The 15,988-nt window shown below is 45.9% G+C and overlaps 2 protein-coding genes across 10 annotated transcripts in view; one reads left to right on the top strand and one right to left on the bottom strand.

Annotated features, from left to right (window-relative positions):
* LOC138513884 (uncharacterized) overlaps positions 1-14,963 on the bottom strand; it is a 588,633-nt gene extending 573,670 nt beyond the window's left edge. For 8 of the 9 annotated variants that reach the window (XR_011281837.1, XR_011281835.1, XR_011281833.1 and 5 more), the window contains exons 1-2: positions 14,828-14,963; positions 9,630-9,733 (exon numbers count right to left, since the gene is read on the bottom strand). The gene's annotated coding sequence lies outside the window, so the exon portion shown is untranslated. Of the gene's footprint in view, positions 1-9,629; positions 9,734-14,809 lie in introns of all 9 variants that reach the window. The other variant, XR_011281838.1, reaches the window with a different exon arrangement.
* A 79-nt stretch (positions 14,964-15,042) lies between these two features.
* LOC138513882 (transmembrane protein 17-like) overlaps positions 15,043-15,988 on the top strand; it is a 109,181-nt gene continuing 108,235 nt past the window's right edge. Inside the window, exon 1 of the mRNA XM_069629015.1 lies at positions 15,043-15,122. The gene's annotated coding sequence lies outside the window, so the exon portion shown is untranslated. The remainder of the gene's footprint in view (positions 15,123-15,988) is intronic.

Raw genomic sequence — 15,988 nt, 5'->3', positions numbered from 1 at the left:
AGTCGTTTTTTTGACTCTGGTGGACTCGCGATTGCAAACGCGAGCTGAATAGAACTACAGCGGTTTCCGAGGCGGATTGTAAACTCCCTTGAACAAAGGTAAATATACACCGTGTCATTTCAGATGGGTGTATATTTTCCTAGCTTAATAAAGTGGTGATTTCCAGGGTTGTTTGCGAACATAAGGGCTTCAGACTGGGCTTTTTGAAGAGTTTCACAGTTGGGTTGAATTTGGTACACATAGATGTGGTCTTGTTCATTCATAGAGAGGAGTAAAAGTAAATGTGTGTTGAGTCATGGCACTCACGTTTTCGACATTTCCTAAAATCGTGGTCTGGTCTTTGTGTTTGTCCCCATAAGAAAGGTTGACAGAAGGAGACTTTTTGTTGCTGTGTGAAGTTTAGGGTGTTAAAACATCACCAGTAAGGTATGTGTGGTGTAGTGCTCTTTTGCAATTCACAAAATGTCATTATTTACTTGTATTAAGAGATGAAGTGATGACAAGAGAACAGCACAACTCTATGGGGGTTATTTGTATCTTTTGATGCAGGTTCACCCATTTCCGTACCCAAGTGATAAGGATTGAAACATATTTTCTCCAGATGGAGTGGGATACCTTACCGGTATTTGAAGCAGGTAAAGGACGTTTTGTTCAGCCATTTATATGCTAATACACATAGTGGTGAAAAAATAGTTGTTTGATTAGTTCCAGCTATGTGTGAAAATTGACGTAATGAATTTGGATCTTTTGGTGTAAGTGAGGTGACTTAGGGTTCTATCTGATTTTTTTAATAGTGGTTCAAGGACAGATCCCCCCCATGGAATCAAGTTTTTGGGACACTGAATTAAAGAAAAGATTCCCCTGTTGAATGTCGGACGTAATTTGGTCTTCTCGATAGAAACATGTTGGGTTTTATTGAAAAACACAACAGATGTTGTTTGTAAATGTTGGATATATGTATTGTTGTGTTAATGAATTTCACTGGTAAAAGGTGGTGTCTAGTTGTACACTTATGGTCATATATGTGTTCATGATCTTCATCCCAATGAAAAGGGTTAAACAAAAAGAATACTTTTGTGTAAAGTGTAAATCATTTTTTAAGAAAAGATTTTTTATGTAGAAAAACAAGAATGTTTTATATTTAATACTTGATGATTAACTAAATAAAAATCTGTATTTTTTGATATGTAACACTTTAGCAAGTGTGTATGTTTACAATAACCAGATGTCACCAATGAGGATTGGATGATGTATGTGGTTGATTCCTTATCTGATAATATATAACTACTTTGACCAGTTCATACAGTTCAGAAATAGGGCTCTTCAGTTTGTCTCTCATCTCATTGACACCTTGCTTTCCCCTTCTTAGGTTATTCTTCTCGCTCTTTATCACAATTGGTGCTTCTCCTCTATACAATGGCCACCTTTTCTCTTTACTGGGTCAATTAGAAGAACTTGCAAAATAACTCTCACTTTGCTTTCTCACTCGATAGCTACTGGAACTAGTATGAAGGGTCCAATAACGATTCTTACTTGTCTTTACTTCTTCAGCTTTACTGGAACAAGTATGAATGCTCCAGTAATGATTCTCATTTATTTCCACTTCTTTAGTATTACTGGGAGGAGTATGAGTTTACCAGTAATGATTCTCACTTCTTTCCACCTCTTTAGTATTACTGGGATGAGTATGAAGGTACCAGTAATGATTCTCTTGGTTCTTTACTGCTCTTTTTAAGTATGAATGTCCTTATATGACTTCTCACTGTCGTTAGGGAAAATTAAGTTGCAGTCCTCACTGGGACGATTAGGATTATTATGCTTGTTATATCCGCTATCCCTCCAGGGTCTCCTGCCTTCCCCGTTACCTCTCTCACTTGTGGTTAGTGTCATCGGGCCTGCGATCAGATGGGATGCTTGCTTTGGTTCGGCAGGTTGGCTTCTGGCTTCTCGGATTCTCTCTCCCTTCCTCTGTGCGTGTTCCGCCCTGCCCGCCCGCCTTGCCAGCTCCAGTCTTCATAAACTTCCTCCTTAGCAAAGTGGGAGTTTGCCGGAGTTCGCAGAGAGGAGCCAACTGAAGAACGCAAATGCTGAGTCACCCTGGCACGAGAACTCGAGTTCAGGTAAGGCATGGGGCGAGCGTGCTCAATATGAACGATGCTGGGAGCTTGGACAAATTGGGAGAGAAAGATGCTTTTGAAACCTCTGTTGGGGATGCTGGACGAGTAGACCCTGTTATTGTAGATTGCCCTGTCAATATGGAGATGGAGGGGCTGGTGAATTCTAACAATGCTCTGTTAGAAAGCGAAGGCGGGGTGGAAAGAGCCAACTTCAACTAGACTGATAGTACAAAAACGATTTACGCTGGATAGGTTCAAATGGCTATCACTGGCAGTGCCGAGGGAAGGAATCAGAGTACCAGCCTGGACCTGAAATCCTCCAAAGGAAAGGGGGGAAGGGATAACATAAGGGAGGGCTCGCAATGGACGCCGTTGAATTCTAGTTGCCCGCCGGGCAATAACTTGAACAAGGAAAAAAGAATGGACGAGGACCGGCAGTATGAAAAGTGGAAAATATATTGCACTTATGAAACGATTAAAGGGAAATGGTTGGTGGAAACTCAGTCTAACAAGGACCCGGATGGGGGGATATGCGAGGTGCCTGGACCCCTAGAAAGTGGTCAGAACGCGGGTCTGTTGTCACATCTGGCAAAGGAACTGTCGGCCCTGACCATCACAATTGCTCAACAAAAATGTTTGAGTTTGTCCCGAGTTACTGAGCGTGTGTGCATTCTAGAACAATCATTGAAGCAAGCAGATTTGCTGGTAGACCTACAAGCTGCAGAAAAACTGGAAAAAACTGTTGTGCTAAAGCGCACATTGACGCCAGTTTCTCTACCAGTCACCACCTGCAGACGCATAGCCAAACCGAGAGAACAAACCAAACCCTCGAACAATTCTTACGATGCATGCTTCCTCAAGTGGACTCAGGTCGGGTCGATCTCCTATGGGCTGCAGAATATGCTTATAATAACACCATACACAATTCTACCAGAGTTTCTCCCTTTTATTTTCTTTATGGAAGGGACCTACGAACTACCGCTCTTGACCCTCCAGCCCCATTGGAGATGCCGGCCAACAGCACCCTTGACACAAGTATTAAAGAAACACTGAGAAAGGCTGTTCAGACCCTACAGGAAACAAAGGCGCCTCACAAACGGTTCACAGAAAGGAAAAGAGCCAAGGAACCTATCTATCAAACAAGGTTTGGTTGGCCACGAAACACATCCAGCTAAAGGGGCCCAAGAAATTCCATCCAAAGTATATCAGCCCATATCCTGTGGTGGCAATCATTAACCCAGTGGCAATCAAACTGGAATTACCGTCCGTACTTCGTATTCACCCGTTTTTTCATGTGTCATAGTTGAAACCAACGCTTCCTGATACCCGAGACATTGTTAAACGACCCCTCCTGTAGAAGCGGAGGGGCACGGGTGTCGAATATGAGGTCAAAGACATACTAGATTCTAAGATCGTAAGGCGAAGTCTTTACTATCTAGTCGACTGGAATGGGTATAGTGTACTCGATAGGACTTGGGAACTGGCAAACAACATACATGCCCCTCGCATTCTGGCTAGATACCACCGCAATCATCAGGGAAAGCCAGGGCTGGGTTTAGCTCTTCTTGGTGGGCCCTTGAGGGGAGTACTGTCATGATCCCTATCCATGCATCTGCTAGGATCTCTACAAATGCCCCTTCTAACACCTTGTCCCCAACTCAGGTGCACTCAGTGGGCAGAATGTGTAGCAGATGCATGGCTGATTGGCGGAGGCAACATTATTTGGGCACTAATGCCCACATCAAAATGGCCCCCAAGTCAGGACACTACATGGGAACCAACATGACCCCCAAATATTCTGTTTCAAGATCCATGATAGCCTAGTGGTGCTGGGTGCGCCCAGGGCTATTTAAACCCTGCCTTGGGCCACACCCAGCACTTTGCATTTTCTCCGGCTGCTGTCAAGGAGTTCCCCCCTTCTCACCTGGGTCCGTTCTTTGATGGAGTCCTTGGTCGCTGCCTTCTTACGGACGGTCCTGGTTTTAACTAAGGCTACTCGAGTCTCTTCCGACTCCAGGGCGCGTTCAGTTCCGGGAACGTGGAATCCAGGAATCCAAGGATCTAGGATGAGTGCAACTAGCACGCAAGTCCAGGAAACAGGAAGAAAGGAAGAGGTAAGGAGCGGGTAGATGCACAAGGACAGAGAAAGAATACCGCAAGCTATGGATCACACGTCTGATGGCTACTTGCAATAGCATTGAGACGCGCAGAGCCGTGGAAGGCGTGGTCTATAAATAGAGTACGTTACGTCCAGCACATGGAGCGAGAAAGGGTTTTAGCGTTGGGTGACCATGTTGGGAGTATTAGAGAATGCAAGCCCCGTTGCGACAAGGACCAGGAGGTCCAAAAGGGGCGTGTTCTGAAGTTCATGACAGCATGCCTCCTCCGAAGACCTTTTCCTCCAGGTTTGCCCGGGTGTATGAGGTGAAATCTTCTGAGCAAGCGAGGGGCTTTGATGTTAGAGATAGGTTCCCAGGTTCTTTCACTAGGAGGGTATCCTTTCCATTCGACCAGGTATTGAAGCTGGCCCCGTTTATACCTAGAATCGCAAATTTGGGACACCTCATATTCCAGTTGATTGTCGACCAGCAGAGGAGGAGGTCTACTGGATTTCCGGGAGGACAGAATGTCGGGTTTCAGTAAGGATATATGAAAAACTGGATGAATTCTTTTCCAGGAGTCGGGTAGCTGGATCCGATATGAGACAGGGTTAATAATTTCCTTGATGGGAAATGGCCCATAGTACCGTGGGGCCAATTTGTTTGGTCGTAGGTGTCGGGGTAGTAGTTTTGATGACAACCACACCCGGTCACCGAGTGCATAAGAAGGGCCTGGTCTTCTTTTGGAATCCGCATATCTCTTGTTCTGTGATCTGGCCTTTTCTAAGTATTTCTTGGCCTCCTGGTGTACGTTGATGAGGGTTTCGATCCAGGAGTCAACAGTAGGTACTGGTGTAGGATGAGGAATGACAGAGGATAAAACCGATGGATGGAACCCTTGACTACAATAAAAAGGGCTGGTCTGGAGTGCTGAATGGTCGGAATTGTTGTAAGCGAATTCCGCAACGGGTATCAGGAGCGACCAGTCATCCTGGACCTTGGTGGCGAAGCATCGAAGATACTGACCAGGGTCTTATTTGCACGTTCTGTGGCTCTGTTGGTTTGAAGGTGATATCCCGAAGAGAGGGCACATTGAATTCCTAGAATCCGGCAGAGATGTTTCCAAAATTGAGAAATGTATTGAGGTCCTCGATCAGATATGATCTTGGAAGGAAGTCCATGCAGGTGGAATATGTGTTCCAGAAATATTCCAGCTAGTTTGGAAGAGGATGGTAGTTTACAGAGCGGCGTAAAATGAGCCATGTGAGTGAACAGATCTATGGTGACCATGATGGTAGTATATCCTCGGGACGGTGGTAATTCTACTATGAAGTCTGTGGCGATGATTTCCCATGGCTTAGTCAGCAGTGTAGGCTGCAGAAGAAGACCCGCCGGTTTCTTGTTATCATGCTTATTTTGAGCACAGACTACACAAGTCTGGACGTAGTGCTGTACGTCAGATTTCATTCTAGGCCACCAGAACTGTCTCTGTATGAGACAGAGGGTATTGGTGATGCCACGATGCCCGGAGTGAGATGTGTCATGACAGAGGTTTATTATTCTCTGTTGTAACTTCTGTGTAGGAATGAGCAGTGCATTATCCTTGAATAAATATCCTTGCTTGGCCTTTAAATTCCACTGGTTTTTCCTTGAGATGTCCTTCCACAACCCAGAGGATTGGGCTTGCGCTTGGATTTCTTCCAGGAGGTTGACTGCTTGAGCTACGAAGATCGTGGGGGAAAACATCTCAGGATATACCTTATCTTCAGTGGTTACATAGTCAGGACGTCGAGACAAAGCATCAGCAATCAGGTTATGTGATCCAGGGACGTGAGTGATGTGGAACTGGTACTGGGCAAAAAAGTAGGCCCAACACGCCCGACGACTATTCCTACACGCCAATGACTGCAGAATCTGAAGGTTCCGATGGTCCGTACGGACTTGGACAGGATGTCTAGCGCCCAGGAGTAGGTGTCGCCATTCAGTGAATGCTTCGCGGATGGCTAACAGTTCTTTTTCCAGGACGGAATAGTGTGTTTCACTTGGAGTTAGGGTTCGTGAAAGATAAGCAATAGGGTGTTCCAGCTTGTCCTCTAATTTCTGTTTTAATACTGGTCCTATAACGTAATTAGAGGAATCCGTTTCCACTAGAACTGGCTGGCTTGTGTCAGGTTGGGCCAAAATAGGAGCTTGTGTAAACTCGGCCTTCAAACGCTGGAACGCAGTGTCTTGCGGTGTTGACCAGATAAAAGGGGTGTCCTTCTTTAAGAGAGCCTTCATCGGTTGAACAATCTCAGAAAAGGTGGGTATGAATTTCTGATAGAAATTGGCTAGTCCTAGGAAGGATTGGACTTGTTTCACGGACGTGGGAGCTGGCCACGCCAAAATGGCTTTAACCTTTGATGGATCCATTCCAATTCCCTCTGGACTAAGGATGAATCCTAGGTAGTGAACAGAAGTAACGCATAACAAGCATTTTTCAGGTTTGGCTAAGAGTTGGTGTTCACGGAGTCTTTGTAGTACTGCCTTTACATGTTCTTCATGCTTTAAAGGGTCCTTGGAAAATATCAGTATGTCGTCCTGATAAACAATGACGAAGAGAAACAACATGTCAGAGAACACCCTATCCATAAAACGTTGGAACACTGCCGGGGCATTAGCTAGTCCAACTGGCATGACCAGGTATTCGTAATGGCAAAGGGTGTTCTAATGGCGGTTTTCCACTCGTCTCCTTCCCGGATACGGATCAAATGGTAGGCACCCCGGGGATCCAACTTGGTGAATATTACCGCGCCTCTCACGGCTTCCAGGATATCCGATATCAAGGGTAGTGGGTACCGGTCTTTGAGGGTGCATTGATTCAGGCCGTGATAATCGAGGCAGGGTCTGAGTTCCTGGGTATCCTTCTTGGGGACAAAGAATAACAAAGCACCTGCTGGAGATTTTGAAGGTCTTATGGTGCCGCTTTCAAGGTTGGTGTCCAGGTATTCTTTGAGGGCCTTTTTCTCAGGTTCTGAAAGGATAAACATCCTGCCGAAGGGAATCACTGCTGAGGGATCTGTTTCAATTGCGCAGTCTTCAGGTCTGTGTGGGGGTAAGGCCTGGACTATGGCAGTCGAAAATACATCGCGTATCCTTGGTAGGCCTCAGGGACTTGTATGATATTGGAAACCATAAGTGGTGTTTTTTGATCTTTAGATGGTTCCTTAGGGGGTGTTGACGAAGGTTCCAGGAATAGACAGTGAGTCATACAAAACTTTGAGCCAAGGAATAGTGATCCTGCTATCCAATTGATATACGGATTGTGTTTCTGTAACCAGGGCATACCCAATACCATGGGGTAGTGGGCTGACTTAATGATATCGGATCTAATCAGCTCTTGATGAAGATTTATTGAGAGCCAGATCTCCTTGGTCTGCAGGCTTATGGGCCCTAAACTGAGGAGTCTTCCATCGATGGCCTCCACCGGCTGCATGGTACTTCGTGCCTCGTAAGGTATTTGGTGACTGGCAACCCACTCTTGATCAATGAAGATCCCCATAGCTCCGCAGTCCACCAGGGCCAAAACAGAATAGGTCTTGTTCTTGGAGGGTGATAGAAATGCCTGGAGAATGACCAGTTTGTTCTGTCCAGGAGAGTTCATGGATGGAATTGATGTGGAGCAAACATCTCTCTCCCGAAGCGCTGCTCCATCTAGGATCGGGAGCTGGCGTTTCCCGAACGCAGAGGAGGTGCTAGAGGACATTCCCTAACCAAATGTTTGTCTGAAGCACAATACATACACAAGCCCGTATGGATCCTTCTCAACCTTTCTTGCGGTGATATGGGTCCACGGAAGGCTCCAATCTGCATGGGTTCTGGTTCTGTGACTGAGCTTGGGTTTGTGACCTTTATGACTGTGCTTTAACAGGACATCTTGGATGAATTTCCCCTGGACTACTTCTTTTCAGCCTTCCTTTCCTGGATGCGGAAGTCTATTTGCATGGCTAGGTCCATTAATGCCTGGAATGAGTTTGGTCGAGCCACCCTGGCCATCTCATCCTTTATCTCATTGTTCAGTCCTCTCCTGAACAGGGTGAAACTCAACTCAGAGGACCAATCGGCTTCCTTGGCCAATTGTTTAAATCAGGTCACATACGTGAGCATATCCTGGGAGCCCTGTTGAAAGTCTAACAAACATTCCTGGGCACTATAGACTTGCTCAGGACGGTCAAACATGTTTTTAAGGGCCTGTATGAACCCCTCAATCATCCAAGAGGGCATCGCCGGAGTTAATGAGGGGTGTAGCCCAGGTCAAAGCATTGCCGGAAAGGTGGGATATAATGAAACCTACCTTAGCCCTGGGAGTCGAAAAGTAATAGGGCTTAAACGTAAAGTGGACCAGGCAAGAATCCAGGAATCCGCAAAGGGTTTTTGCCAAACCATCATATTTGTCAACAATGCCGCCCAACAGGACCCCTTCTTTAGTGGCAGTATCCTGGGATAGGACCAATTGTTTGAGTGCAGCGTTTTCCGCCTTTGGATTTTGAACCTCGGTTGAAAGTTCCAGCATGCCTCGCATCAGGTCCTGAACGACGGCCTCCATGCCGTTATCAAGTTCGGTCGGGTGGCGTCTCAAACTATTAAGGAGTTCCCCCCTTCTCACCTGGGTCCGTTCTTTGATGGAGTCCTTGGTCGCTGCCTTCTTACAGACGGTCCTGGTTTTAACTAAGGAGGCTAGAGTCTCTCTTCCGACTCCAGGGCGCGTTCAGTTCCGGGAACGTGGAATCCAGGAATCCAAGGATCTAGGATGAGTGCAACTAGCACACGAGTCCAGGAAACAGGAAGAAAGGAAGGTGTAAGGAGCGGGTAGGTACACAAGGACAGAGAAAGAATACCGCGAGCTACGGATCACACGTCTGATAGCTACTTGCAATAGCATTGAGACGCACAGAGCCGCAGAAGGTGTGGTCTATAAATAGAGTATGTTACGTCCAGCGCATGGAGCGAGAAAGGGTATTAGCGCTGGGTGACCATGTTGGGAGTATTAGAGAATGCAAGCCCCGTTGAGACGAGGACCAGGAGGTCCAAAAGGGGCGTGTTCTGAAGTTCATGACAGCTGCAAGGGAAGGCAGCGTAGCGTTTACCAGCAAGCCCAGAAATCCACATGCGGTTCCGCCCGCATCTCCTTGGAAGTTCAAACTTACCTGCTTTAACCGTACGAACGCAGCCGTCATCCGGGTTCGCCTGGACCCTGCATTCCATTAACAGCTGACCTCCACGCAACGCTGGAAGCACCCTTACGCTTCCAGGACTCCAGCTGACAGCACCCGCTCCTCGTAGCCTCTGCACCGTCTCTTGCAACAACGCAGTGAGCAAGCTTCAAACAAGCGCAATAACCCGACCTTGCACCCCCCTCCTTCGCCTTGCTTACCTTTGTCGCTCTACGCTCCATGTGTGCGGAGGTCGCACAGAGCCTTGGCGAGTTGGGGCAATTCTGCTCGCCGCTTCCACGCGTCTAAGTAGACCACTGCACACCTAGGAAAGGGAACAAAGCACGGACATTGTTACAACAATAATATTAAAGCAGCACAAACATTGCTACAGCAAGAACATTAAAGCAGCAACCTTGAAAGCACAAGCAAGCATTACAAGGAACATTAAAGCACCCATTGTAAAGAACATTAAAGCCCAGTGCAAGAACGTTAAAGGCTTATAACAGAGCAAGAACATTACCCTCAAGAACATTACTCTCAACAAAGCACAAAGTTGCATCCTGAGTGCCACAGCAGACCTGTGCCACATCCAGTGAAGTAACTGGAGCCGGATGCAGACCTTCAGGCCTCACAGCCCATTCCCAAGGTGAGCCTGAGCCACAATTCACCCAGCCAATTCTGGGAATCACAGGGAGGTGGGGGGGTCTAGGGTACACATGGCATACTCACGTCCTTCTCTTACATTGCAGATCCATCTAAGTAGCAGCCCACCACCATATCAAGATTATCACCAAACCACTATCAACCACGCTTCACGCTGGGCAGTTGCCATTCAGCGTCGCAGGGGAGAAAGAGTGTTTTGGACTCAGCATCCTGCCAGAGAGGTAGTTCCACGCCCACTTCCGACAGTCCGAACCAGGCACTCGTGCAGGGCACCAGAGATAAGCATTACATCAGCGTCTATAATTGCAATAGGTCTATAATTGATGGGATTACTTCTCAGCCCCTTTTTATAAATTGGAAATACATAAGATGTTTTCCAAGACTCCTGTGTTTGTTTGGAGTATACAATATCCAAAAATAGTGTGCACAAAATGTTACAACAGAGATCTACATTTACTTTAAACAAAGCATTAGACAACTGATTTGGTACCCTCACACGAGAGACACTGGCTCTTGATATTGATCGCTCTACACTTTCTGCAGAGATTTCAATATCCCATTGTTGGTTCATGTATTCTTGCCAATTATACTCCTTGTGTGATTGGCCGTATATAGACTCAAAATTATTTGCCCAATTTAGGGCAGGGATTGGATTAATTTGTATTCCACGATTTCTGTTTTCCAACTGATTTATCATAGACCAAAAGCCTATGCTCGACTTATCCCCCAATGCAGCCATCATAGCTTTGCCATCCCTTTGGTAGATTTCATGTCTATACAATAATATCCAGTTTCTTTGTCTTTGCTTCACTTTACATATTATCAATTGCCATTTCCCCCTCCTCATATTCTTTCTTAATGATCCTGATCTTTTTACGGGGTCTCCCGTCTGTTGGCTTGAACCTGAGGATCAAACATATGTTTATGCATGTGCCATTTTTTATCGGATACAGTTCTAATACCACTGCATAACAATTTGGACATCATAACCTTAAGATGTTCTTGAATGTCACTTATGCAACATTTGCTTTTTTTCACTTCCAAAGTAGATTCTAGAAAGTCTACCAACATAGGGGATGAAAATCTGTCACTGTAATGCTTATTCTAACTTGCCGGTTTCCATTAATATTCGTTTCTAAACAGATGGTAAATACGTTTTCTACATACATATATTCATCCCAGGAGAAATTTAGACTCGGGACTACATGGTCACTTGTAGTACTCAATTGTATATTGAATTTGCTGGATCTGTCCATTAGTATTTCACCGATAAAAATATAATCTATAGTGGAAGATAGACCCCTAGCTGTCGACGTAACATCATCACCCCCATTCTATTTAAGCCCCAACCTTCCAGGGTTTGGCGCCATTTAGCACCCAGAAACTTCTTACGGTTTCTACGGCCCATCACATGGGTCAATACATCATGAGGTCCATCCATGGATATTGCTAGGTCAATGTCTGAGACCAATCTGTATTGCAATCTGCATTAAAGTCTCCTGCACAAATGATTTTACCACCAGGGTATGTTACTAACCATTCTTCCACGTTCTCATTTAAACGTATACCGGTCCGATAGTGCAGCGAGTAGTGCGCTCGCTTTGACATCTGTGCAGAGCCTGCTGACGCAGGTTCGAATCCCGGCAGGGTCAAACTCAGCTTTTCATCCTTCCAAGGTCGATAAATGAGCACCACACACCGTGAGTAATAATAAGCAGCGCTCAGATACCTGAGGGTTCGCAGCGCTATATAAATGCTAAATTAAATTATAAATTAAACGTATCAGGATATAATCTATATTAGCTGGATTGCAGTAAATATTAATTAATAGTAATGGTCCAGACTGTATAAAGGAATCAACATCCAAAGACATCGCTAAAATCCATGAAGAGATCTTCCATTCATCCAGTTTCCTCATACCCTGACCGTTTTTGGTGGCAATGATGAGGCCCCCCGCCCCGGTGTCTCCCTGGAACCTTGCCAGCCACATTGGTAGTATCATAGCTGTCAAAAGTTAGGTGACCAGTAACTCAAGTTTCCTGCAAGAATAGTATATGAAAAGTATGTACATAATTACATAGTTTTTGTCAGTAGAGACAGGCATAGCCCTGAATATTCCAAGACATAAAAGCAAAGGCCATCTTCCTGACTAAATATGTTGTTTTAGATCTATTAATTGGGGTATAGAGTCCTTCAATGATATTGCTAAACAACGCCAGTGAATATCAAGGGGCGAGTCTCTACCGGTGAGTTCCCGCTTGCCTCTGCCTCTACCCCTAGGGAGGGTATCTCATAGCAGGTTCACATCCCTTGCCTCCCAGGGAAAGGCTCTGGCCTGGGGAGAAGCGAGTGAATCCGGCAATTTGTCACATTACACATGGTATATATGTATATAAAAATGTATTGAACACTAAGGCTTGAAAATTTTACTTTTTGACAGACAACTATTTATAAGTTATTCTTTGTAAAACTGTTAGTGTGTTGATATGTTGCCCTGGTGGTATTACCAGACATAGATGGCAATGTGTTATTTTTCTTTCATTTGAATTAATAATTTTATTTAATGTTGTATTTGTATTTGTTTATTTATAACGCGCAAAACCATCAGGCCCGGAGGCATCAGGGCGCAATTTGTACAAGGTTGCATTAAAATACAGACAAAAAATTACAATAGAGAATTTACAGTAACAGCATATTAACCGTCTTTCTAATTACATATATTACATAAGTTACAATGCAACTGGATTAACAGAGGGTAAATCCTAGGGTGTGCAGAAATAGTAACAGAGGTAGTGGGCCAGAAATAGTATCTTGATTTCCCAAATGCAGTATTTCAATAACTATTGCTATATGCAGTAATCTTGACATTTAAAAATGTATGAATCCTAAAATATTAGTAGCACCCTTGGTGGGGGAGCCAGCCAATCAGGAGGCTAAGAACATGGGCTGAATCTTCCGATGTTAGGCTGCACTCCAAGCCGCTGATGGCTGCTTCTCCTGCTCGGCATCTTTCCCCCACCCCTGGATACCTTTTAACTTATCCCTCCTCCCCACTTACCTCACTGCGGCAGTGGTATTCACTTCCACTGCTGCATTCTCCTCATGCGTGAGACCGCCATGGAAAGGGAATAGGGGCTCCGTTTGGGATACCGCCTTCCCTTTCCAATGTGGCCATTTTGAACAGTATTTTTGTTCCATAAAAAGGACGCCTGCCGCGTCGCTAATCCCACTACGCCAGGTCAGGGGAGCCCTCGAAACACTCCCCCAAGCAGGCGTGGTGGGAGGCTATGGCTCCCCGGGCGGTCTCCCCCCCTTCCCTGCCCTAAGGCCAGCCCTGCTCCTAGTCCTGGACCAATAAGATTTGCTTGTAGGGGCGTCAGCAGTCATGCAGCTCCAGCGTGTCAGGAGCCGGTCATGCCCCGCTCCCAACAGACAATGGCGTGTGCTCGAGGTTTAGCTGGCGTCCTGCCCTGTTCCGAATGTTTAAAATGGTTGGAGTAGTTATGTGCATTGAATGCTGGGTTCCCGTCTGTGGTCATTATGCTTTAAAAAATTGTCCTGGATGTTATGTATCTTTATAGCTGCGGTCCCGCACCTCATTGGCAGGCTTAAAGGGGACAGAGAGACTGTGCACTTTGTTGCTTGGGGGAGTTCCACCTCCCCTGTGTATTAAGGTTGTTCCAATGCATTTGCCACCCCATATCAACTGCCTGACTCAAAATGTGTGTATAACGGTACTGCATGCATCTGACACCATTCTCATGTTGCGTTTTGTCATTGCTTTAATGTTTTACCCTCGGCATGGGATGTTGTGATTTAAGCCTCTCCTGGGCTAGTGGGAAGTCACGTGTGCAGTACATGTGTCACCAAGTTAATAAAAGGTGCGCACGGCTGCCCGTGCGCCAGTCAAATACCATCCCGGACTCCTGCATCCATGTTTCATTGCACGCTGTGCCAGAACTATTACAGAGGAAGAGGGACTGCCAAATACCTCTCAACTCAACCGCTTTTGGTGGGTGTCACCCATCAGAGGAAGTATTCACACACCTGCCAAATTATGTATCTTTCCATTCTCTTCAATGGACTCTCCCCCACTTTGGTGACCTGCCTCTGGTCACCGGGGCAGGCCACTCCAGGCGTTGGGACCTTCCGACACGACTCTAGGAACTGCAGGCACGCAGCGATATAAGTGTAGGGATCACCCCACACGGTCCGGTCCACCGGACTGGTGACCTCGGCTGGGCGCACCCAGCACAAAGGAGGCTTGGACCTGGGATCACCCAGGCTGCGCCGGCACAAGTCACGTGGCAAACCCCAGCCCCCAAGAACCACACGCAGACACAAGTTGCCGCTTCCTGGGGCTCTGCTGCACTGCCCTTACATGCCAGCAGAGCCCCTTTTATTACAGAGGCATCATGACAAGGTCATGACGCTCTCTGGCAAAAAGACTTGACCCACACACAACACCCACCTAAAACTGAATTGTGTGTTTTCACCCACCTCGAGAGGTTGAGGTTTATGCTGCTATATGACCTCTTCGCGAGTGCGGGACAGCACCCCCAGTCTGCCATAACATATGGCAACAATGCGCAAGACAAATCACTCCTATAAATCCACAAAATACTCCCCACACCTGCAAAGGACAAATCACCCACACGTATTTCACTGTTGTGCAAGGGGATGTAAGCCTCAATGGGTAAATGGTTTACCACAAATTCGCCTCAGAACTGCCTACATTGCGGTGGTTACTCGCCTTCGTTCTCGATCTGGGAAGTGTTCACCTCTAAACCATGATGCTCGCTTAATTGACCATTGCCTTCCCGCTCCTGCAAGGATCGTGAGGTACTGTGAGGACTTTGGCTGAAGCGAGCATAAACCACAGGCGTAGATGGGTGCACGTAACGTGCAGCTCACGTGATGAAGAGGGGCGGAGCGTTGCTAGGGTAGACACAACATTTTGGGAAATGCATTAGCCCAACCTCCGTTCTGCTTAAAATCTGCAAACTCCAATCGGTTCTCAATGGGGGCGGATTAAAACATAATTCCAGGTATATTATTTAAACCGCAATTGAATTGTGATCAAATGTTTCTGTTGTGTACGTCTGATTTCAAAGGCCCGCGGGGGTGGAGGGATGGGGGGGGTTTCTTAAAGGTAATGTGCACTTTGTATTGAACAAACTGTTAGTGCCTTATTTAGACTCCCATGCTTTGTTGTACAACTAGGCTATTCGTTAAAGAGGGCAAGTGCGATTTATTTTTTAAGAACCATTCTAATTGGTATTTTAGGCTCATTGGGGTTCATTACTACAAGTTCCAGTATGCATTAATGTTCATCAAGAGCCAATACTGAGTATTTGTTGCCCAAGTCCTCTGAAACCTAAGCGGAACTGAAGCAGTATGCTTGTCTAAGCGTTCATACAAATTGAACCTTTTTTTTCAGTCTAATCCTCGTTTTACCCTCATGTTGCATTATACTTGTTATATTTTGACTATTCAAACCATTGATCGGCTCCAGTGCATTTCGAATATAAAGGTGTTTGATCTTCATTGAAATGTGAAACTGCCCTGCGTACCAAAGCTTTGACAAGAATCCAGTAAGCCACAACTGCTTTAGGAACGTTTACTTTACGTGTTCGTGCCCCTAGATACATGGGGCATTTCTGGCCGTACTATAATTCCCCTTTGCACGTCTGTACACATGTTTAAAGTTCTCCCATCAAGTGATCCTTACTGTTGCAAAAAACTAAATTTTTCTTTATCAACTGAAACGTACTGCCTGGGTTGATGCTAAGTTTACTTAGCAGGCAACGTGGAAGTTTATCGGTGCTGACTCGGTGAATGTGAGTTTTTCATCTCTCTCTGCTTGAGTTCGGATGGCACCTCTGCAGCCCAAACCAGACTTAATCATTGGATA

Source organism: Ambystoma mexicanum, chromosome 12 (assembly GCF_040938575.1).
Source record: "Ambystoma mexicanum isolate Mex_15411 chromosome 12, UKY_AmexF1_1, whole genome shotgun sequence".
NCBI lineage: Eukaryota > Metazoa > Chordata > Amphibia > Caudata > Ambystomatidae > Ambystoma > Ambystoma mexicanum.
Note: the sequence above shows the minus strand (reverse complement) of the source record. Positions and strands in the feature narration are given on the sequence as shown.